Below are 25000 nucleotides of genomic sequence, written 5' to 3'. Positions count from 1 at the left end.
ACCCTAAGTCCGATTGGTAAGGTTGTAAACCGCATGTAATTGTTAAAAATCGACTTCCACAACACAATAATTCACAAAATGTATTTCTAATAAAAAAAAAAAGTTTAACTGCAATAAAACGATAGAAGGATCATTTTATGTTAAATGCATATACGTTACTGATCCCCACTCTTAATTTTTAAATTATTTTATTGCGGTTGTATTTCTCTAAGTTATATATACATATATACATATATATATATATATATATACTAGCAGGGGTGCCGGCGTTGCTCGAGTGTTTGGAGGTGTATGCTGTGCAAAAAAAGCAAAAAAACAAAATAATGGTTAATTTTTTAAAACTTTGACCCCTATTATGACCCCTTAAAATGTATAGTTTCGGGATCAAATCACTTTATTAAGTTAGATCCAGGTTCAAGGAACCTATATCTAAAATTTCAAGTGTCTAGACCCAAAATTGTCGGAGGAGTTTGGTAGAGTTCTTAAAGGTCAAATCGTTGAAATTTGACCCCTTAACAGCCAAATTTCTGGCTGACACCCGTCATATCGATTTTCCCAAATCTCAGTACCCGGTATTTCAAATTTCGAGTCTATAGACTAAAAATTGACAGAGTTATTGCGTAGGGAAATGTACACAGACACACAGACACACAGACACACAGACAGACACGTTCACTTTTATAGATATATAGATATAGATATGAATACCTATACATACATAAACACACACACAAAAACCCAGACAAACAAAACACACAAACACACATAAATACATAAATATATATAACTTTTAATGACGGAATAAAAAAGCCGGTTTGCCATTATGACGTCACTCAATGAAAAATTTCTAAGAAAAAAATCATTTGTGCTTCATAATCTTGAGAGACGAGACGCAAAAAATGACTGAATTTGTAATCGACGTTTGTACCTGTATGGCGGCTTTAGTCGTTTTTTCAGGAAGTGTTGGCCCCCAATTATACAAGCTTCACTTCACAAACCGAACAAAACTTTGTGCGCTATTAATAACAATAATATTAGTGATTGCACTAATCTTCGATATATACGAAGACCTACACTGTGAACCCCAAATTTGGGATATAATTTTCAAAGTCGTTGACCCTTTTGAAGTAATTCATAAGGAAGATGCCATTTGTTCGGTTTTGAAGAGAAGCAGCTTAAGGATTTCTTTGAAACCCCTATTTATTTTGGCCAGAAGACATATTTTTCCAGGCCACACTTATTAAGAACTTAATAAGTAGGTACTTCTACATAATTTGAACCGAACTGCTTTACTCTAAACCTAACCCAAACTAACACTCAACTAACACTCAACTAACACAAACTAACACCCAACTAGCACCCAACTAACACTCAACTAACACTAACCTTAGTCTAAACTAACTATTACTAACCATAGCTTAAGTTCTAGGTTTAGTTCGGTAAATGTCAGTTCGGTTTAAATTATATAGAAGGACCTGTATTATTACTATTATTACAAGTAATTAATCGATATATATTCTTGTAAGTAATAATATTAATAATACGAATGGGAGGTGGTGGTGATCCAGTGGTTAACGGCACGGATTGACGATCTGGGTGTCCCAAGTTCGAATCCAGTTCGTTCCACAAAATCACTATCACTTAGGATGTTGGCAACCTTCACGTGGTCCCTCCCGTAAGTACCCGATGTTTTCTTTGAAAATATCGGGGAAACCAATGCCAACAATAGAATATTCGGATTCTCTCTCTCTCTCTCTCTCTCTCTCTCTCTCTCTCTCTCTCTCTCTCTCTCTCTCTCTTTAAAGAGACAAGCGACAGTCGTCAAGTTGAACTTCCTACTTTCATATAAAGAGATATCAGCCTGAACATTTTCCATCCAGGAATTCAGAACTTTTTCATACGAATTTTTATGCTGCTCAACCTTACCAATAATAATGGACTCTTCCACTTTCTATAAAAACGTAAACCCACAATCTTCATTTGTTGAATTTTAAAATAAATGTTGTTTCTATTGAGTACCGAGTTGTGCTATTTTTTATTCTGTTATAATTAAATTTTATATTTCGTACAATTTTTATTTTTATTTTTTATTTTTTACATGCGAGTTTTTTTTTTTTGTTCTTTATAACAAATAAAAAAAAATCATTTATCAATAAAATTTTTTAAAAAAATTTAAAAAAACGAGATAGAAATTTACTCCAAAATAAAAAAAATTAAAGTTTAAAACCGAAACATCAAATTGATGAAGTGTGTAGAAAAAGATGTCGACGGATGTTGCATTTTTTTCTATCACATCGGGAATCGCCAAAACGTCGAATAAAAAGACATGAAATCTCATTCTAACATTTCAAAACAACTTTATTGGTTTTCTTTGTTACTACGAATAAAAAAACTAGTCGTGGAGAGTGTTCCTGTGTCGAGACGTAAATTAAAGATTCTACGAATTATGTTGAATGTGAAAACTATTCATGTATGTTTGTGTCTGAATGTAGTAGTGGAAACGTGCGTCACGAAAGACTAGAGACAGTCCTGTAGAATGAGAAAGTTCGTGCGTTTAGATTGCCGTGTTAACTTGTTTGTATTCACGTTTTGTCGAACCCCAGGCTCAAAGGTCGAGTGAGTTCTGTTAAGTTCCAAGAGAGAATTTTATTTTTCAAGGATGTTGGAGTTGGGGTTTGGGGGAGGATTGGTAATTGTAGTAGACGAAATTGGAACCAACAAGCAGGAGCGAATTCTTGCGGCTGGAGATTTTGAACACTTCTTTCCTGGCTTGTACAATCAGAAGTCAGTTCTCACTCACGTGACCAAGTTTATAAAATGTTAAACCGGCAATACTCTCTCTCTCTCTCTCTCTCTCTCTCTCTCTCTCTCTCTCTCTCTCTCTCTCTCTCTCTCTCTCTCTCTCTCTCTCTCTCTTCCTAGACCTTGGACTGACAACAACTTCACATTGAACTCGCTAAGTTGTTACTTTCAAAATGAATTGTTGTGAGTGTTTATTGTAAATTATGTAAAAAAAATATGATTTTCGTATTACGACGTGTTATGTTGTTTTATTTGCATTAATGTCGATAGGGTGCCAACAGCGATTCCAGCTAGAGTGGCCCCAACTTCAAGAAGTCGTCCTCGGAGAATGGAGAACCACCAGAAAAAAAGCCACAGTCAATTTCCAGGTATTGTTCTTTATTTTCCAGGACAATTCTGCTTGGTAACACTGACAGGATCTAAAGTCGTCAACCAGGTACCTTCCTGTCAGCAAATGTAAACTGGTTACTGCTCTCAGGATGTTTCGTGACAAGGGTTAACCTCTCCCCGGTAAACCACCGCCTTTTTTGTCATAAAAACATTTTAAAAAAGGCTCGTTTTTTTTAACGTTCCCCCCCCTCTCTCTCTCTCTCTCTCTCTCTCTCTCTCTCTCTCTCTCTCTCTTTTTCTCTCTCTCTCTGTCCATCTTTTTAATAAAGAGAAAAAGTAATAAACGACGTTTAATATAAGAGCTAAGAGGGTCAACCCACATATAGTGAGAGAGGGTAAAAATGATAGATATAAAGTTAGCAAGAGATAGATCATTGGATTAGTTATTTACAAACTAGCAAAACCTACCCTTCCCCAGGCAGCAATTAATCTGGAGGAGTGGGGCATATATTAAAACAAGTTTGTCCTCAGAATATTTCATAATTTTACCAAAAAAAAAAAAATAATAATAATTTTTTGTGCATTAATTAGTAATAGATATAAATACACGACAAAAATGATAGAGTGTATTTTTTTCGACCCTGGTGCCAAAATTCTTGCAGTGGGAGGGAATTAAATATTCCCTTTACAAGCCCAGCCCAGCAGCCGACGGATCTCAGCATTAGCAGCTGTAGTTCAAACAGTCCTTTTCAGAGTTAACAACATCTTACTCTTTTTGAGTCAAACAGTCCTTTTCAGGGTTAAATACTAGACAAATTACCACAAACTTCTGTTGATTATCAATGAATTTTTCACCCTCCCATATTGTTATTGTTATCGAAATCGATGAAATTACCAATTTTTCAATCAAATCGATTAATTGCCTGTCCTAGTTGGGAACTGATTGCGGTTCACCGGGAGGAAGCTTCATATGCTTTACCTGCAGCGATTTAGTCCACAGTACATTGTAGTCTACATTGCACTGTAGAGAACTTACTATTGATTTTGTAAAATTATTTTTATATATAATAGCTTGAATTCAAGTTTAAAATGAAAAATTCAAGTATCATAGTTCAGTTGTGCTATAAACAGAATATTCATTTCTAACTTACCTCTGATATAGTAAGGAAACTGCTGTTGATTTCATATGAGGAGTCTTTCTCTGCACATGTGGTAAGAAAACCTCTCAAATGCACTTGTGATGTTAGGCTGTGTAATGCGTTAACTTAAGTCAATACTTTCTGTACCTTCTTTCATATGATTATTTCGATTATCGATTATTGATACTCACCGGAGATATTTTAACACAAAATCTATCTAAGAACCTTGTCAGATACATGAAGTCCATTTATGTGAAATTTAAAAAAAAAAAAATCGGCCCAGCCGTTTCGAAATGCATAGGAAACCAACTTCCTTATTCACACATGCACAGACGAAGTTCTTTTTTTTATTATAGCACAGTCGTGTAGATAGATAGATAGATAGATAGATATATAGATAGATAGATAGATAGATAGATAGATAGATAAAATAAGTTCAAGACATAGAATATATACAGGGTGAGCCAAAAGTAGATGGACAACAAATTTTCATAAATATTGTTTCGTAACGTGGGACATATTGAGAACATATGTCAGAGTGCACATGAAAGATGAAAGATGACCGTGATGCCTTCGTGATACAGATGACCGTGATGCATTCGTGATACAGATGACCGTGATGCCTTCGTGATACAGAGACCGTGATACATTCGTAACAAGTGAATGAGACATTTGTATATCATTGTTACAAAGAACGAGACGTCGTTTGTATAACGGCGTAAACAGCGCCGACGGTGGCGATAATTCTATTTGTGCATATTATTATTAATACGGAGCTGGGAGAGACATTCTTTTTTACGTAGGCATCATCACTTATCAAGGCCCAGAGGCCACTCGAGGATAAGGGTTAAAGAGTGTACAGTAGTCAATTGGACAATATTGTAATCGTTAGTGATTGAAATTCAGTGAATTTGTGAACTTAAGTGGAATGGCTCATCAAGAACTTGTTTACTTTGAGCTAGAAGACAACCATATTGTAGTCAGCTGGAAAGCAGGAAAACGGAAGAAAGTTCCACAGGCGTGCAGTCCTAAGAAAGAAGCCTTGTTCATGGAATCTACGTTTAGGTTTAGGCACAGATAAAGAGTGGGGGGGGGATTAGTGATAGTGTTTTCTGCTAGACGAGTGTTTCTTGTGAAAGTTTGGCGAGGGAGGTCATAGATTGAAGCTCACTCGAGTACCTGCCATAAAAATAACGATAAAGCAGAGACAAACTCGCAACATCTCTTCTGTGAGAAAGAGGTTGCAGGGAAGAGAAAAGGACATCTTCTATGAGGCAACAAAGTCTATTTTGAACCCTATCAAGGCAGGACAAGTCCTTTCTAGCAGCTCCTGGCCAGATGTGACAACAGTACTCCATCCTTGAACATACCTTGAGCAATATAATTATGTTATAACTAAAGCAATATAATTATGTTATAACTAAAGCAATATAATTATGTTATAACTAAAGCAATATAATTATGTTATAACTAAAGCAATATAATTATGTTTTAACTAAAGCAATATAATTATGTTATAACTAAAGCAATATAATTATGTTATAACTAAAGTAATATAATTATGTTATAACTAAAGCAATATAATTATGTTATAACTAAAGCAATATAATTATGTTATAACTAAAGCAATATATTTATGTTATAACTAAAGCAATATAATTATGTTATAACTAAAGCAATATAATTATGTTATAACTAAAGCAATATAATTATGTTATAACTAAAGCAATATATTTATGTTATAACTAAAGCAATATAATTATGTTATAACTAAAGCAATATAATTATGTTATAACTAAAGCAATATAATTATGTTATAACTAAAGCAATATAATTATGTTATAACTAAAGCAATATAATTATGTTATAACTAAAGCAATATAATTATGTTATAACTAAAGCAATATAATTATGTTATAACTAAAGCAATATAATTATGTTATAACTAAAGCAATATAATTATGTTATAACTAAAGCAATATAATTATGTTATAACTAAAGCAATATAATTATGTTATAACTATAGCAATATAATTATGTTATAACTAAAGCAATATAATTATGTTATAACTAAAGCAATATAATTATGTTATAACTAAAGCAATATAATTATGTTATAACTAAAGCAATATAATTATGTTATAACTAAAGCAATATAATTATGTTATAACTAAAGCAATATAATTATGTTATAACTAAAGCAATACAATTATGTTATAACTAAAGCAATATAATTATGTTATAACTAAAGCAATACAATTATGTTATAACTAAAGCAATATAATTATGTTATAACTAAAGCAATATAATTATGTTATAACTAAAGCAATATAATTATGTTATAACTAAAGCAATATAATTATGTTATAACTAAAGCAATATAATTATGTTATAACTAAAGCAATATAATTATGTTATAACAATAGCAATATAATTATGTTATAACTAAAGCAACATAATTGTTATAACTAAAGCAATACAATTATGTTATAACTAAAGCAATACAATTATGTTATAACTAAAGCAATATAATTATGTTATAACTAAAGCAATACAATTATGTTATAACTAAAGCAATACAATTATGTTATAACTAAAGCAATACAATTATGTTATAACTAAAGCAATATAATTATGTTATAACTATAGCAATATAATTATGTTATAACTAAAGCAATATAATTATGTTATAACTAAAGCAATATAATTATGTTATAACTAAAGCAATATAATTATGTTATAACTAAAGCAATATAATTATGTTTTAACTAAAGCAATATAATTATGTTATAACTAAAGCAATATAATTATGTTATAACTAAAGTAATATAATTATGTTATAACTAAAGCAATATAATTATGTTATAACTAAAGCAATATAATTATGTTATAACTAAAGCAATATATTTATGTTATAACTAAAGCAATATAATTATGTTATAACTAAAGCAATATAATTATGTTATAACTAAAGCAATATAATTATGTTATAACTAAAGCAATATATTTATGTTATAACTAAAGCAATATAATTATGTTATAACTAAAGCAATATAATTATGTTATAACTAAAGCAATATAATTATGTTATAACTAAAGCAATATAATTATGTTATAACTAAAGCAATATAATTATGTTATAACTAAAGCAATATAATTATGTTATAACTAAAGCAATATAATTATGTTATAACTAAAGCAATATAATTATGTTATAACTAAAGCAATATAATTATGTTATAACTAAAGCAATATAATTATGTTATAACTAAAGCAATATAATTATGTTATAACTATAGCAATATAATTATGTTATAACTAAAGCAATATAATTATGTTATAACTAAAGCAATATAATTATGTTATAACTAAAGCAATATAATTATGTTATAACTAAAGCAATATAATTATGTTATAACTAAAGCAATATAATTATGTTATAACTAAAGCAATATAATTATGTTATAACTAAAGCAATACAATTATGTTATAACTAAAGCAATATAATTATGTTATAACTAAAGCAATACAATTATGTTATAACTAAAGCAATATAATTATGTTATAACTAAAGCAATATAATTATGTTATAACTAAAGCAATATAATTATGTTATAACTAAAGCAATATAATTATGTTATAACTAAAGCAATATAATTATGTTATAACTAAAGCAATATAATTATGTTATAACTATAGCAATATAATTATGTTATAACTAAAGCAACATAATTGTTATAACTAAAGCAATACAATTATGTTATAACTAAAGCAATACAATTATGTTATAACTAAAGCAATATAATTATGTTATAACTAAAGCAATACAATTATGTTATAACTAAAGCAATACAATTATGTTATAACTAAAGCAATACAATTATGTTATAACTAAAGCAATATAATTATGTTATAACTATAGCAATATAATTATGTTATAACTAAAGCAATATAATTATGTTATAACTAAAGCAATATAATTATGTTATAACTAAAGCAATATAATTATGTTATAACTAAAGCAATATAATTATGTTATAACTAAAGCAATATAATTATGTTATAACTAAAGCAATATAATTATGTTATAACTAAAGCAATATAATTATGTTATAACTAAAGCAATATAATTATGTTATAACTAAAGCAATATAATTATGTTATAACTAAAGCAATACAATTATGTTATAACTAAAGCAATATAATTATGTTATAACTATAGCAATATAATTATGTTATAACTAAAGCAATATAATTATGTTATAACTAAAGCAATATAATTATGTTATAACTAAAGCAATATAATTATGTTATAACTAAAGCAATATAATTATGTTATAACTAAAGCAATATAATTATGTTATAACTAAAGCAATATAATTATGTTATAACTAAAGCAATATAATTATGTTATAACTAAAGCAATATAATTATGTTATAACTAAAGCAATACAATTATGTTATAACTAAAGCAATACAATTATGTTATAACTAAAGCAATATAATTATGTTATAACTATAGCAATATAATTATGTTATAACTAAAGCAACATAATTGTTATAACTAAAGCAATACAATTATGTTATAACTAAAGCAATACAATTATGTTATAACTAAAGCAATATAATTATGTTATAACTAAAGCAATATAATTATGTTATAACTAAAGCAATATAATTATGTTATAACTAAAGCAATACAATTATGTTATAACTAAAGCAATATAATTATGTTATAACTAAAGCAATATAATTATGTTATAACTAAAGCAATACAATTATGTTATAACTAAAGCAATATAATTATGTTATAACTAAAGCAATACAATTATGTTATAACTAAAGCAATATAATTATGTTATAACTAAAGCAATATAATTATGTTATAACTAAAGCAATATAATTATGTTATAACTAAAGCAATATAATTATGTTATAACTAAAGCAATACAATTATGTTATAACTAAAGCAATATAATTATGTTATAACTAAAGCAATACAATTATGTTATAACTAAAGCAATATAATTATGTTATAACTAAAGCAATATAATTATGTTATAACTAAAGCAATATAATTATGTTATAACTAAAGCAATATAATTATGTTATAACTAAAGCAATATAATTATGTTATAACTAAAGCAATATAATTATGTTATAACTAAAGCAATACAATTATGTTATAACTAAAGCAATATAATTATGTTATAACTAAAGCAATATAATTATGTTATAACTAAAGCAATATAATTATGTTATAACTAAAGCAATATAATTATGTTATAACTAAAGCAATATAATTATGTTATAACTAAAGCAATATAATTATGTTATAACTAAAGCAATATAATTATGTTATAACTAAAGCAATATAATTATGTTATAACTAAAGCAATATAATTATGTTATAACTAAAGCAATATAATTATGTTATAACTAAAGCAATATAATTGTTATAACTAAAGCAATATAATTATGTTATAACTAAAGCAATATATTTATGTTATAACTAAAGCAATACAATTATGTTATAACTAAAGCAATATAATTATGTTATAACTAAAGCAATATAATTATGTTATAACTAAAGCAATATAATTATGTTATAACTAAAGCAATATAATTATGTTATAACTAAAGCAATATAATTATGTTATAACTAAAGCAATATAATTATGTTATAACTAAAGCAATATAATTGTTATAACTAAAGCAATATAATTATGTTATAACTAAAGCAATATATTTATGTTATAACTAAAGCAATACAATTATGTTATAACTAAAGCAATATAATTATGTTATAACTAAAGCAACATAATTGTTATAACTAAAGCAATATAATTATGTTATAACTAAAGCAATATATTTATGTTATAACTAAAGCAATATAATTATGTTATAACTAAAGCAATACAATTATGTTATAACTAAAGCAATATAATTATGTTATAACTAAAGCAACATAATTGTTATAACTAAAGCAATATAATTATGTTATAACTAAAGCAATATAATTATGTTATAACTAAAGCAATATAATTATGTTATAACTAAAGCAATATAATTATGTTATAACTAAAGCAATATAATTATGTTATAACTAAAGCAATATAATTATGTTATAACTAAAGCAACATAATTGTTATAACTAAAGCAACATAATTGTTATAACTAAAGCAATATAATTATGTTATAACTAAAGCAATATAATTATGTTATAACTAAAGCAATACAATTATGTTATAACTAAAGCAATATAATTATGTTATAACTAAAGCAATATAATTATGTTATAACTAAAGCAATATAATTATGTTATAACTAAAGCAATATAATTATGTTATAACTAAAGCAATATAATTATGTTATAACTAAAGCAATATAATTATGTTATAACTAAAGCAATATAATTATGTTATAACTAAAGCAATATAATTATGTTATAACTAAAGCAATATAATTGTTATAACTAAAGCAATATAATTATGTTATAACTAAAGCAATATATTTATGTTATAACTAAAGCAATACAATTAGGTTATAACTAAAGCAATATAATTATGTTATAACTAAAGCAACATAATTGTTATAACTAAAGCAATATAATTATGTTATAACTAAAGCAATATATTTATGTTATAACTAAAGCAATATAATTATGTTATAACTAAAGCAATACAATTATGTTATAACTAAAGCAATATAATTATGTTATAACTAAAGCAACATAATTGTTATAACTAAAGCAATATAATTATGTTATAACTAAAGCAATATAATTATGTTATAACTAAAGCAATATAATTATGTTATAACTAAAGCAATATAATTATGTTATAACTAAAGCAATATAATTATGTTATAACTAAAGCAATATAATTATGTTATAACTAAAGCAACATAATTGTTATAACTAAAGCAACATAATTGTTATAACTAAAGCAATATAATTATGTTATAACTAAAGCAATATAATTATGTTATAACTAAAGCAATACAATTATGTTATAACTAAAGCAATATAATTATGTTATAACTAAAGCAATATAATTATGTTATAACTAAAGCAATATAATTATGTTATAACTAAAGCAATATAATTATGTTATAACTAAAGCAATATAATTATGTTATAACTAAAGCAATATAATTATGTTATAACTAAAGCAATATAATTATGTTATAACTAAAGCAACATAATTGTTATAACTAAAGCAACATAATTGTTATAACTAAAGCAATATAATTATGTTATAACTAAAGCAATATAATTATGTTATAACTAAAGCAATACAATTATGTTATAACTAAAGCAATATAATTATGTTATAACTAAAGCAATATAATTATGTTATAACTAAAGCAATATAATTATGTTATAACTAAAGCAATATAATTATGTTATAACTAAAGCAATATAATTATGTTATAACTAAAGCAATATAATTATGTTATAACTAAAGCAATATAATTATGTTATAACTAAAGCAACATAATTGTTATAACTAAAGCAACATAATTGTTATAACTAAAGCAATATAATTATGTTATAACTAAAGCAATATAATTATGTTATAACTAAAGCAATACAATTATGTTATAACTAAAGCAATATAATTATGTCATAACTAAAGCAATATAATTATGTTATAACTAAAGCAATATAATTATGTTATAACTAAAGCAATATAATTATGTTATAACTAAAGCAATATAATTATCTTATAATTATAGCAATATAATTATGTTATAACTAAAGCAATATAATTATGTTATAACTAAAGCAATATAATTATGTTATAACTAAAGCAATATAATTATGTTATAACTATTAGGCTATGACAAGAGAATATTCTTTACATGGTTCTGACTCTCGAGTATATTCCAGTTAATATCTTTTTTATGTTTTTAGATGGACTGGTGTTGTTCACGATTGATTAATAGTGTCTAGCTGTGTCGGATATATACTCGAGAGTGAAAACAATAATAAGAATAGTCCCTTGTCATAACCCTATTTATTACATACTAGCTGACCTCCCGGCGTTGCCTGGTCGTACAATACGCTTAAACATGATATTTTAATTCATGCAGTTCGTGTATATATGTATTATAGAATCAATCCTCTATTGACTATTATATATTACGATGAATAATTTACGTGGTGGACTACTTCGCAAAAACAAAATAGAATAATAATAATGATAATGTTGTTAATCAAATTCCGTATGTGTTTGTTTACACTATTACGTCAGCTGATATTTGGGCGTGGCGATCTTTAAATTGTTTTTCTTCTTATATAGATTTAAAAAAAAAATGAAGATTTTTACAGGAAAGATCTGATTTTTTTCAATTTTCGATACTTATCAGATGAATTTCTGTACAAAACGTATCTAAGAACACTGCCAGACAAATAAATTACCTTTGTGTGAAATTTGCAAAAAGATAGGCTCAGTCGTTTCGAGACCTATGAGGAAACAACTCACACACACACACACACACACACACACACACACACAAAGTGACTTTTATATAATAGTAAAAAGATAAAATGTTGTACATATACATATTTCTCTAAATAAACGTTTGTTTGTTTTCTCTTTTTTGTTTGTTTTTTACTGTCCATTTATTTTTGGTTCACCCTGTATATAACGAGGTCAAGAAATAAAAATTAAATTCTTAAGGTTCTACCGAGACTTGAACTCGGATCGCTGGATTCAGAGTCCAGAGTGCAAACCATTACACCATAGGACCATATGTCTCTCTCATGTAAGTTGTGGAATCTTTATAATCCTCGCTAAAGTTATGCATGAACACTAAAAAAAGTTGCGACTTTAATTCATACGCGAATCATATTTTCAAAATTGCGATAAATTTGTAAGCATTAGAAAAATATGTTTTTTTTAAAGAATTGTTCTGTTCAAATTCATGAATCAGTTTGGGCGTCTGATCCGCGCAACAGAAAAATGGCGGTCACAAATGAAAATTATTGCAAACATTATTTAATTTGAAACCCAGCAGCGTTCGACTACTTTTCCGTTTTGTTTTTGTTTTGTTTTTTATTACTCAATAAAACTGAATTATTCAGCGGCAGTAATAAGCATAAAATTAATTCGTCGCCGATAGGATTCGAACCTATGCGGGGAGACCCCAATGGCTTTCTAGGCCATCGCCTTAACCACTCGGCCACGACGACGGTGCACAAGTGTCAGCAGCAGTTACAATAAAATCGTTAATTAGCAGTAAACACATAGCTTTGAATGCGCATTTATTTATATATCGTCTGCAGAGATTTATTTATTAACATCCAAAAGCCATAAGTACAGTTTTTAATGCCGCTCTATTTTTCACGTACGCACATCACATGTGTCATGGTTTCCATTCTATAAATTATTCGATCGAAAAATCCTATTTATTAAAAAAAGTAGGAGAGAAGTGATAGTTTACTACGAACTATTATTAGTTAATTAGTATCTAGATATACGCTAATTTAATGTTCGTAGTTTGTTATCACCTTCCACTCTCCTTTTTAGTAGATAGGATCTCCCGAAGATGCAAAATAAAAATATAAAATTAAATTTACAAATGATGTCGCATTTGAGCCGTGCCTAAAACTAAAATAGGTAAAACTTGCGGAGAACGCTCCGGTTTATGGTTATTATAAAAGTGGAATTTTAAATTCATTTTCGTTTCGTTTTAATCTTCTTTTCTTTTTTTTCTGTTTTTTTTTTTCTTTTTTTTTTTTTTTTTGTTACTTGTGCATGCACCAAAAAATCGAAAGTAATCAAAAGAATCCCTCATGTTTTAAAAACGGCTTTCGGAATAGACAACCAACCAGTCCAACCACAACCTCCCCATATTCAACGATCGTACTTTTTATATTAAAAAAAAAATACTTTTTTTGTATAATTTTTTACAAAATTTTATTAACAAAAACAAAATAATTGAATTTTTAAGCGAAAAAGTTTGGTATACCATTTTTTTTTTTTGTTATTTATTTATTTATTTATTTATTTATTGCATAAGTTCAACTGACCGTTCGCATTGGAAATGTCGACTTTTATATGTTTTCGAGTATACTTAGAATGAATAAAAACCCTCAACCTCCCCATGTTAAGAACGGCTATCAGAATACCCCCCTCCCCATGTTAAAAACGGCTTTTTGAATAGACACCCTCAACCTCCCCATGTTAAGAACGAGTTTCGGAATAGACATCCCGGTACTTTTACATTTTATCGCCGAAACTGGAGACACCATTTTATTTCGCGCACTTGCTGTTAAAATCCAGGGGAGAAATCAGTATTTTAAACTATGGTCGAAGCACGAAATAAATAACAAAAAAATTAAACTGGAGAACAATTGCTTCCGAAAAGAATAAATTAACCTAAAATCAAATGAAAAACATTTCCAACAATTATGGATATATGTTCTTTTAAACTTTATTTTAACTTTATTTATTTTTCATTATTATTTTTTTTTTTTTTTTCATAGTTCTTTCCGGAAATTTATCAAATTTAATTTTTGTTATTTATTCTTAACTTCGGCCATAATTTAAAATACTGATTTCTCCCTCGGATTCTAATCGACAGGTGCTCGAAATAAAATGGCGTCTCCAGTTTCGGCGGTAAAGTGTAGAAGCACCGACATCCCAACCTCCCCATATTAAGAACGGCTTTCGGAATAGACGCTCCCAACCATTGCCAGTATAGAATAAACGTAGAAAAGTTGCCATGTCGAATGTGAACGGTAGCTCGGCATAAAACAGGAAGAAATTTAAATTTCCGTTCCATTTTTTAAACAGCCGTAAAACACTAGAGCGTTCTCTGCTAGTTTTACCCTAAAATATACCTTCTTGGTCTTCTGACTAGGATCCAAGGGTAGTATCTGTTCTGTCTAAAGAGAGTATAATGATATCGTGAGGTTTTCGGTGCGCGCTGAGCGTCCATACAAAAATAAGTCACAAACTAAACTCCTATACGGATATTAGAAATAAACCATAATAACCAGATATATTCTGACATTACATTAACCAAATTACTTAGATAAATACTTTTGCAGTTTTAACAAAAAGGCTACAATAATATTGCGGGGTCTCCATTCACTCTGCCCAGCAGCAATATATTGCAAATGAAAGATGTCGCTTTGGAATTTCCACAGGTCCCGCTAGTTAAAATTATTATTACTCACTAGGACAGATGTTCTCAGCCAGGAGAAGGTGTACCGGCGGTGTACACTGTACCGCTAAGATTTTTAAAAAGTATATAGTCGGCAGTAAATAATTAATTAATTAATTGTATTAATGTGTATTGTAAAACAACCCCCCCTTTTTTTTTTAAATAATCATCGACACAGACAGATAACCTGTTGTGTTTCAAGTTCGAATCCAGTTCGTTCCACAGAATCACTTTCACTTACGATGTTGGCAACCTTCACGCTGTCCAAAAACAATTCAAACTAGAAACATATCCGGGAGTCTATTCCAATAATAGAATTTCGGATTCATGCGATGTGATGATTATGATATAGCACACAATAATAACAGCATTTGAAGAAGCCCGGAGATTGCAACGGTCCAAAACATCGCATCTCAGAAAAATCGTGAAATAATATATTTTCAGGCGACAAGTGCTACATAAAATTTACGCGCAAAAATTAACCGCAATTAAATCTTTTTTTTTTTTTTTTTTAATGAAAACTTTAAACATTTTCTACAAATTCATCTATATCCGATCTTTCAAATAAAGAAATGAAATAATTTAACTCAACGGGGAGAAAAAGATATTTAAAAAAAAACCATTAAGTAGGTTCTACCGAGATTTGAACTCGGATCGCTGGATTCAAAGTCCAGAGTGCTAACCATTACACCATAGAACCACTACATATCAAATGAAATTGATAAACTTTCTAAATCGTTTTCACGTGTATTTTAATATTCTTTATATGTTTTTACTTTTAAAGAACATTTCATAATTAAATTTTTTTTTTCAAATATCAAAATGCAACATTAAAACCTTTTTAAAAGTCGTTATTTTACAAGAAACTGTTAAGATGAAAACCAAGTAAAAATTTAACAAAAAATAAAAGTACAGAACGGCATGGAACAAAAATGTCATATTCCAAAAATCACACAAATTGATCATGTATCATTTGTGTGTGTGTGTGTGTGCGCGCGCGCGCGCGTGTGTGTGTGTGTGTGTGTGCGTGTTAACTAAGAAAACCAAATTTTATAAGGAAGTAAGAACGCTGTCTCGCTCCACCATCTTTAAAATTCATCACTGATTGATTACCTCCTTCTTAACGATTTCTCCAAAAGTAGAGATCAAAATACGATTGTAATGGCTATTGTTTGCTATTAATGGTTAACATCATAAAAATGATGATTTTTCTATAACAATTAATAACTACCTGTTCAATTTACATGATTTGGGAAATATGACATTTTTGTTCCCTGACGGGTGGGTACATCATAAAGATATTTCCGTATTTTTTTTTTTTTTTTTCCTAATTGTGTTGAATTCTTTTCTCTAAAAATATTGGGTTTGTATTACTATACACATAGATTCGAAAAAGTTGTCAAAAAACAAATATACAACAAATAAATGCCATCAAAGGCAAGATAAGTTACGCTTCTACCTAACTAACATGTTTATTCAGCTCGAAAAACATACAGTATTTACCGATGGATTGGAAAATTAAAAATGGCGCCCGCTCTCTCTTTGATACGGTAAATTTGGGAAAAGGAGTTAAAAATAAAAACGAGACAAAATACTGTTAAAAAAACACCGAACATATGTCAGCTTATATTCACGGTAACATATATTGAGCGAGTTTCTAATAGTATTTTGTCTAGTTTTTTTATTTTTAACTCCTTTTTCCGAACTTACCGTGTCAAAGAGGGAGTGGGGACTGGGGCGCTGGGGCGCCATTTTAAATTTTCCAATACATCGGTAAATACTGTATGTTTTTCGAGATGAATAAACATGTTACATTAAATAAAAACACTAAAAACATATCCAGTTAGGTAGAAAAATAATTAATCGTGCCTTTGATAACATTTATTTGTTATATATTTGTTTTTTGACAACTTTTTCGAATCTATGTGTACACTGTACAGTTATGCAAACCCAAATATTAATTTTTTGTGTTAATATATTAATGATTTAAAATATATTTATTAACAGAAACATGAAAACAACGAATGTGTCGCTAAATATTGTTTTTAATTGATGAACTATTTTTATTCACTTTTATTTATTTATTTTTGTCAAACTTATAAAACTTTCCAAATCACTACAACGTATTGGCATTGATTGCGTAGAGAATGGGGGGGGGGCTAAATAATAAATACGAAATCTGTATGAATTATTACGTGTACGCATATTTTACGACCGGACAACGTCGGGTGGCCTGCTAGTAACTTATAATAATGTCATCATCAAGATTTAAAAAAAAAAAATTCTAACCGTCGCCGATAGGATTCGAACCTATGCGGGGAGACCCCAATGGCTTTCTAGGCCATCGCCTTAACCACTCGGCCACGACGACTGCATGGAAAGGTAGTAGTTAGATTATTATAGCTAGTAATACTATTGGTAAAGTTACATTAGAATGTTTTGTAGTAGTAGTAGTAGTAGTAGTAGTAGTAGTAGTAGTAGTAGTAGTAGTAGTAGTAGTAGCAGTAGTAGTTATTGTGGTTGGGTGTAGTAGTTGTAGTAGTAGTAGTACGAAAGGTGCAACAACAGTTCATAGTTTTGATAAATATGCAACGAACTCTCACGAAATCGCGTTTTACAGCTTAGCTTCTCGCCATTTCGGTTTCAACTAATAAATATGTTATTTGATATCGTATTTGTTAACTCAATACCCATACGAACTATACCTATTTACTTGCCTCCCCACGAGGACAGAGTTAGACACGAGGTCGGTTTTTTTATGCGTGTGTAATGTGGGGAAAATCCAGCTACCCTAAAAGGGGCTGGATGTGAACAAAAATTAAAATCGTCTTAGTCATGAAGGATTTCTCCATCACTGACCGAGGACAGAAAAGGTGAAGTACCATCAAAACAGATACTACACTGTGATCGATACAACATGTTATACAACTCTAATGTTAACAAATTCCTAATGAACCGCCCCCCCTAATTAAACACTTCATAAAATCTCCTCACTAACGTGATGTACTTACAATAACCCTTATCCCTGAGTGGCTTCCGGGCCTTGATAAGTGGTGATCACTATGTAAAAAAAAAAAAAAAAGAAAAAAAAACTCATAAGCGTGATTGAACCTAGCGAGATTCGAAACCCGACCAAGAAGCACCCAACTCTCATAGATTGCACCATATAGCTGAAGCTCTACACCTGAACTATTTTTTATGATTGGCATTTTCAAAAATTGATAGAGTTTTCAATCTTATTAGAATTATTTGAAAATAATTTTTTTTTTAATTTGCTAGCATTTCAGCCCGGCGTTGCCCGGGTGTTTGGAGGTGTATGTTGAGCAAAGAATAAAAGAATAAAAACGGTCAATTTTTTTAACTTTGACCCCTATTATGATCCCTTAACATTTATTGTTTGGGGCTCAAATCAAGGTTTTAAGTTAGATCCATGTCCAAGGAACCTATATTTAAAATTTCAAGTGTTCAAGCCCAAAATTGCTGGAGGAGTTTGGTAGAGTTCTCAAAGGTCAAATCGTTGAACTTTGATCGTTTAACAGCGAAATTTCTTGCCGAAACCCGATCACATCGCTTTTCCCAAATCTCAGTACCCTATATATCAAATTTCGAGTCTGTAGACTAAATATTGACAGAGTTATTGCGTAGGGAAATGTACACACACACACACACACACACGTTCACTTTTATAGATAGATAGATAGATAGATAGATAGATAGATAGATAGATAGATAGATAGATTCAATTTTCCCTTCAAACAAGGCAGAGTTCCACTTTGAAATAGGGGGTTACTATCTTGGACATAAGTTGCAGGAATATTATGAAGGGAGATGAGCAGCAAGATGTCTATTAACATTACACTTGAACTTCTGCATGTCAGTACAGTTGGGAAAGCAGAATCCCGGAAGGGAGTTCCAAAGTCTAGCAGTTCTGGGGAAGAAACTATTGGAGTAAAAGGCTTTCTTGCACCTAGGAATCTCTATGTAGGCTGGGATTTAGCTGCTTGTCGGGTTTGTCGGGGGTATTTACGTCGAGGGGGTACAAGTGCTTGTAGTTCGTCAGAGCATTCACCATTAAAATACTTGTAGAAACTATAAAGTTATATATTGTGTATGTCTCTATTTTTTTCATTTTTCTTATCATTTTGTTTAAGCCAGGGATGGGGCATCCTACCATATGCCAAACATACACCTGCTATTTTAGACACTCCAACCGAGAGATCTTTTTAAGATTCTAACCGTCCCTTTAAGTGCAATTGTTTGAATCTCCTTTGCACTTGGTTTACCTGGTATATTTGTAAGATAGTTTGTAAAATTCTTTTTCATAAGTCCGGTTGCTCCTATAATTACTGGAATGATAGAGATCTTCTTAAGGTTCCAGTTTCTTTTCATGTCATACATAAGACCCTGGTATTTGGTAATCTTTTCCCTCTCAGCTCTGTTTAACTCAGCATCATTCGGGACACTAACTTCCACCAAGGTTGCTTCCTTCTCCTTCTTGTCCCATATTACAATGTCAGGTTTTATAGCTCCATTTTCTAGGTACGTGGCTGTAGGGATTGCATAGTCATAGTGGATGGTATATGACTTGTTTCCGACTGTTCTTTCGGGTATATGTTCCCATGACTTCTTGCTGCATTCGATATTTAACTTATTGCAGATCGTCCAGTGGAGATATTTGCATACTTCATTGTGTCGCATTGTATAGTAGCCGTCCCCTAGCAGAACCTTACAGCTAGAAATCAGGTGGCTCACACTCTCTACTTCTGTGTGGCAGAACCTGCATTGTGTATGCGTGTGTGTATGTATGTGCATGTGTATATGTGTGCATGCGTGTATATGTGTGCATGTGTGTGCACATGTGTATACATGTATGCGTGTATGTGTGTATCTGGATGCATTTGCATGTATGTGTATATATGTGCGTATCCACGTGTGTGTATGTGGATGCGTGTATATGTAAGTGTGTGTATGTGCATGTGTGTGTATGTATGTATGTATGTGTGTATGCGTGTCTGTTTTATGCGTGTGTATGTGTATGCAAATGTGTTAAATCAAAACATCTCATTTATGATGAAGAGCCAACCCCCAACTCCACCTTCATTGAAACTGAAATTATGCCCCACCCCCTGTGAGATGTAGACCGACTCTGACCCGTTGTGTTACGTATTGAGTATTAGTGCAATTATTTGAATCTGGAAAAAGTGAGTTTGCAAAGCCAGTGAAATATAAGAAAATAAAAAGAAAACATTTAAAATAAGCCCGGTCCTCTCTCTCTCTCTCTCTCTCTCTCTCTCTCTCTCTCTCTCTCTCTCTCTCTCTCTCTCTCTCTGTATATATATATATATATATGTGTGTGTGTGTGTGTGTGTGTGTGTGTGTGTGTGTGTGTTTTATTTTTTTATTACCGTTTTATCTGTTTGGTTACATATGTTTCGGATGTTGGCCCATGTTTACGATCCAGCAGCCTAGTCAGACCTTGCAGAAGTGGTTTGTTAGTCTTTGGAAGAAGTGTTTTAGAAGAAATACGGAAGAAAAAAAAATTTCATAAAGATCGTTTCAGAGTCCATAGGGAACGTACTTACACAAACAGACAAAGTTCCTTTTATATTATAGTAATGTAGACAGACAGCGAGATAAAACAAAATCAAGAGATAAAACTGTAAGTTTTAAGGTTCTACCGAGATTTGAACTCGGATCGCTGGATTCAGAGTCCAGCGTGCTAACCATTACACCATAGAACAACGTGTCGTTAAATAAAATGTTATGTTCATAATGATCTTTGGCGAACTAATGTTGTAAAAATTGCGCAATCAACATCAAAAAAAAAATGTTGTGACTCCAATTCATACGTGCACCTTTCTTTAAAAATTGCCATGTTTCTGAATATGAGACACCTATATTTTAGTTGCATATATTTTTAATGCAAAATCTTCTGCAAATAAAAAAAACAAAAACAAAAGATAGGACGTTAGTGTTGGATCTTGATGTCTGGGAGGAGTGAAACACTTTTCAGTACAAGATCCACACCAAATTACAAACGCACTCGTCCAGTCGTCCACATATTTCAACATCAAAATTTCCAGAATTAAATTTTCCTCAAACCTTTTCCGTTTACAATCATAATTTCAAGATGGCGTACAGTAGTTCAAAATGGTTGTTTTCCTTGTGAATGACGTCTAATTTTACCTTGTTTGACCAAGTGACCAACATCTAAAGTGATGAATTCAGTTTTTGTTTTGTTTTTTGTTGTTTTTTTTTGTAATTGTTAATTTATTTATTTATTTATTTATTTATTTATGAAGTTATTTATTTATTTCTTTATTTATTTATTTTATTTTATTTATTTTATTAAAAATAGCTCTGTTTAAATTCATGAATCAGTTTGGGCATCTCATCCGCGCGACAGAAAAATGGTGGTCATGTATGTAAATGCTAGCAAGCAATTTAATTTCTAACTCGACTACTTTCCCATTTTTTTTTTTTTTTTTTTTTTAATTTTTTACTCAATAAAAGTGATAAAACTGTCATCCATAATGACAGTAAAAAGTTCAAAATTGACTCGTCGCCGATAGGATTTGAACCTATGCAGGGAAGAGGCCCCAATGCCTTTACCACTCGACCAAGACTACTACTAGTCGGCACAAGCATCGTCAATTAGTACTATACACACAGCTTTCAATGCGCGCCTATTCACATATCGTCTGCGGAGTTCAAATTACTAGCCATATAGTAGGAGGCCCTCTAATCTGATAAACTACAATTACAATACAGTCAGTCGATGTTGTCGTGATATTAATGGCGTCCAAAATATTTCACTGATATCCATTCACACTGAACGTCCACAGAATGCCTAGCAATATATGTAATCGTTACATTCGCTGACATATATTCGCTCGGTTTCTAATTGCATTTTCTATCATTTTTTCCTTTCGATTCATTTTCTTAAACTTAACGTATTCAACAGCGCATAAGCCGTCATTGACCTTTTGCAAATATACCGATAAACACCGTATGTTTTTAGAACCCAATAAAAATTTTACATTAAATAAAAACCCTAAAAAATATCCACATAGGTAGAAAAAAAATTGGCGTCCAAAATATTTCACTGATATCCAAAAGCCAGAAATATAATTACTTGCGTTATTTTTCTTCTCATCTATAAATTAATATGATCGTGTGTGTGTGTGTGTGTGTGTGTGTGTCACGCTTACATCTTTTTTCTTCCGAGGGACTGCCGTTTAATTGTTATGACCTTCCATTTCTTGTAATAAATAATTTTACCAAGAATTCTTTATAAGTTTTGGTTTCGGTTTCGATTATAGATGATGGCACTCAAGTTATGTGTGTGTGTGTGTGTGTGTGTGTGTGTGTGTGTGTGTGTGTGTGTGTGTGTGTGTGTGTTAGCGATAATTTTTTTAATGAATTCGAGTATTTATACGAACGTGCATTTTTACCTAAATGCTTGTTGGGAATAATTTTCCCATTGACCAATCTGGTACCCCCTTAATGGGGAGCGGCATATATATATATTTTTTTTAATATAATTATCCACTGACACGTATTTCATCGTCCACGACTCATCAGAGTGGCTGAATCTAGCGAGATTCGAGATATATATATATATATATATATATATATAGTCCATAGCTTTTGGTTTCGGTTTCGATTCAAGTTGATGCATCCAAGTCATATATATTTAAATTACAACTTTATAATATATAAGAATCGATAGAAATATTACTATACGAAATCTGCATAAATTAAAATATCATTTTTAAACATACTTTATGACTGGGCTACTCCGGGCGTCCCTGCTAGCTTAAATAAATACTTTTGCAGTTTTAACAAAAGAGCTACAATAATATCAGGGCGTCTTCATTTACGCTGAACATCCACAGAATGCCAACATCAGTATATTACATGTGAATGAGTCTGCTATGGAATTTCCACAGGTTCTGCTTGTCTATATAATCATGCCGTAGTATTTTTAACGTACCCACGTACATGTGTCACTAGTTTATAAATTATTCGATCGGGAGATCCTATTTATTAAAAAGGAGGACAGAGGATGATAACATACTATGAACATTAAATTATTAGAGTATAGATATGTTCATTTAATGTTTGTAGTATGTTAACAACTTCCATTCTCCTTTTTTAATAAGTAGGATCTCCCGATCACCAAATAGGCAATGTAAAAAAATTTTAAAAATTAATGATGACGCATTTGAGCCGTATCTGAAACTAAAATTTACCTTCTTGGTCTTCTGGCTAGGATCCAAGGGTAGTATCTGTTTTGTCTAAGAATAGTATAATGATATTGTGGAGTTTCCATGCACGCCGGGCGTCCATACAATGGAAATATGTCACAAACTCCTATACGGATATTGGAAATAAACCGTATTAACCAGACATATTCTGACATTACATTAACCAGATTACTTACAAAAATACTTTTGCAGTTTTAACAAAAGGGCTACAATAATATTGCGGGGTCTCTATTCACTCTGAACGTCCACAGAATGCCCAGCAGCAATATATTACATTGGAAAGATGCCACTGTGGAATTTCCACAGGTCCCGCTAGTTAAAATTATTATTACTCACTAGGACAGATGTTCTTTACTAGGAGAAGGTTTTAAATGCTAAGATTTTTTTTAAAAATTATATAGTCGGCAGTAAATAATTAAAGTACCTGATAATTAAAAAATAATTATCTCTTTTAGATAGTGTTATGTTTATGAAACGACTAAAATAATGTTAGAAACCAACCAAGTAAATGTTACCGTGATATTTATTGGGTGGGTATTTTGTTTTATTTTTATTTTTAAGTCATTATTAAGACTTTAAATATTTTGGTGTCAATTCGTGGCCATTTTTCTTGTTCTCACGTAACGCTATACAATATTTGTTTTTTCGAATCGAATAAACGTTTTAAAGTAAGTTAAATCACTAAAAAATATTCAGATAGGTAGAAGAGTAACTCATCTGCCTTTGATAATATTTATTTGTTATATATTTGTTTTACGCCACTTTTTTGTACCAATGTAAAACAACCCTTTTTTAATAATTAACGGGAGAGACTGACAACGTGTTGTGTTTCAAGTTAGAATCCAGTTCGTTCCACAGAATCACTTTCACTTACGATGTTGGCAACCTTCACGCGATCCCAAAATAACACACAGATGCGAAAAAGTTGTCAAAAAACAAATATATTACAAATAAATCTTATTAAAGGCAAGATAAGTTACTTTTCTACCAATTTGGATAAGTTTTTGGTGTTTTTATTTGATGTAAAATGTTTATTCGGTTAAAAAAACATGCAGTGTTTGTCGGTAAATTATAAAGACAAATGACGGGTAGCTCGTTGTTGAATGCGTTAAGTTTGGGAAAATGAGTCCAAACCAAAAAACTATGCAAAATATCGTTAGAAACTCACACAATACGTGTTACCGTGACATAGGCTGACATATATTCAGTCGGGTTTTAACAACATTTTATATAATCTTTTAGTTTGGATTACTTTTCCCAAACTTGACGTATTCAACAGCG

The 25000-nt window shown here is 29.9% G+C and overlaps 5 non-coding genes across 5 annotated transcripts; all 5 read right to left on the bottom strand.

Moving 5' to 3' along the window:
- Positions 1-12956: 12956 nt before the first annotated feature.
- Positions 12957-13028, bottom strand: Trnaq-cug (transfer RNA glutamine (anticodon CUG)). The gene has a single exon. It is a non-coding gene; the product is annotated as a tRNA-Gln (tRNA).
- A 360-nt stretch (positions 13029-13388) lies between these two features.
- Trnas-aga (transfer RNA serine (anticodon AGA)) lies at positions 13389-13470 on the bottom strand. Its single transcript has one exon. It is a non-coding gene; the product is annotated as a tRNA-Ser (tRNA).
- Positions 13471-16077: 2607 nt separating this feature from the next.
- Positions 16078-16149, bottom strand: Trnaq-uug (transfer RNA glutamine (anticodon UUG)). Its single transcript has one exon. It is a non-coding gene; the product is annotated as a tRNA-Gln (tRNA).
- A 1589-nt stretch (positions 16150-17738) lies between these two features.
- Trnas-aga (transfer RNA serine (anticodon AGA)) lies at positions 17739-17820 on the bottom strand. Its single transcript has one exon. It is a non-coding gene; the product is annotated as a tRNA-Ser (tRNA).
- Positions 17821-21118: 3298 nt separating this feature from the next.
- Positions 21119-21190, bottom strand: Trnaq-cug (transfer RNA glutamine (anticodon CUG)). Its single transcript has one exon. It is a non-coding gene; the product is annotated as a tRNA-Gln (tRNA).
- Positions 21191-25000: the final 3810 nt, after the last annotated feature.

This window comes from Euprymna scolopes, chromosome 7 (assembly GCF_053919585.1).
Source record: "Euprymna scolopes isolate OS-2025 chromosome 7, ASM5391958v1, whole genome shotgun sequence".
Lineage (NCBI taxonomy): Eukaryota > Metazoa > Mollusca > Cephalopoda > Sepiida > Sepiolidae > Euprymna > Euprymna scolopes.
The sequence above is the reverse complement of the archived record's forward strand: the minus strand, read 5'-3'. Positions and strand labels throughout refer to the sequence as shown.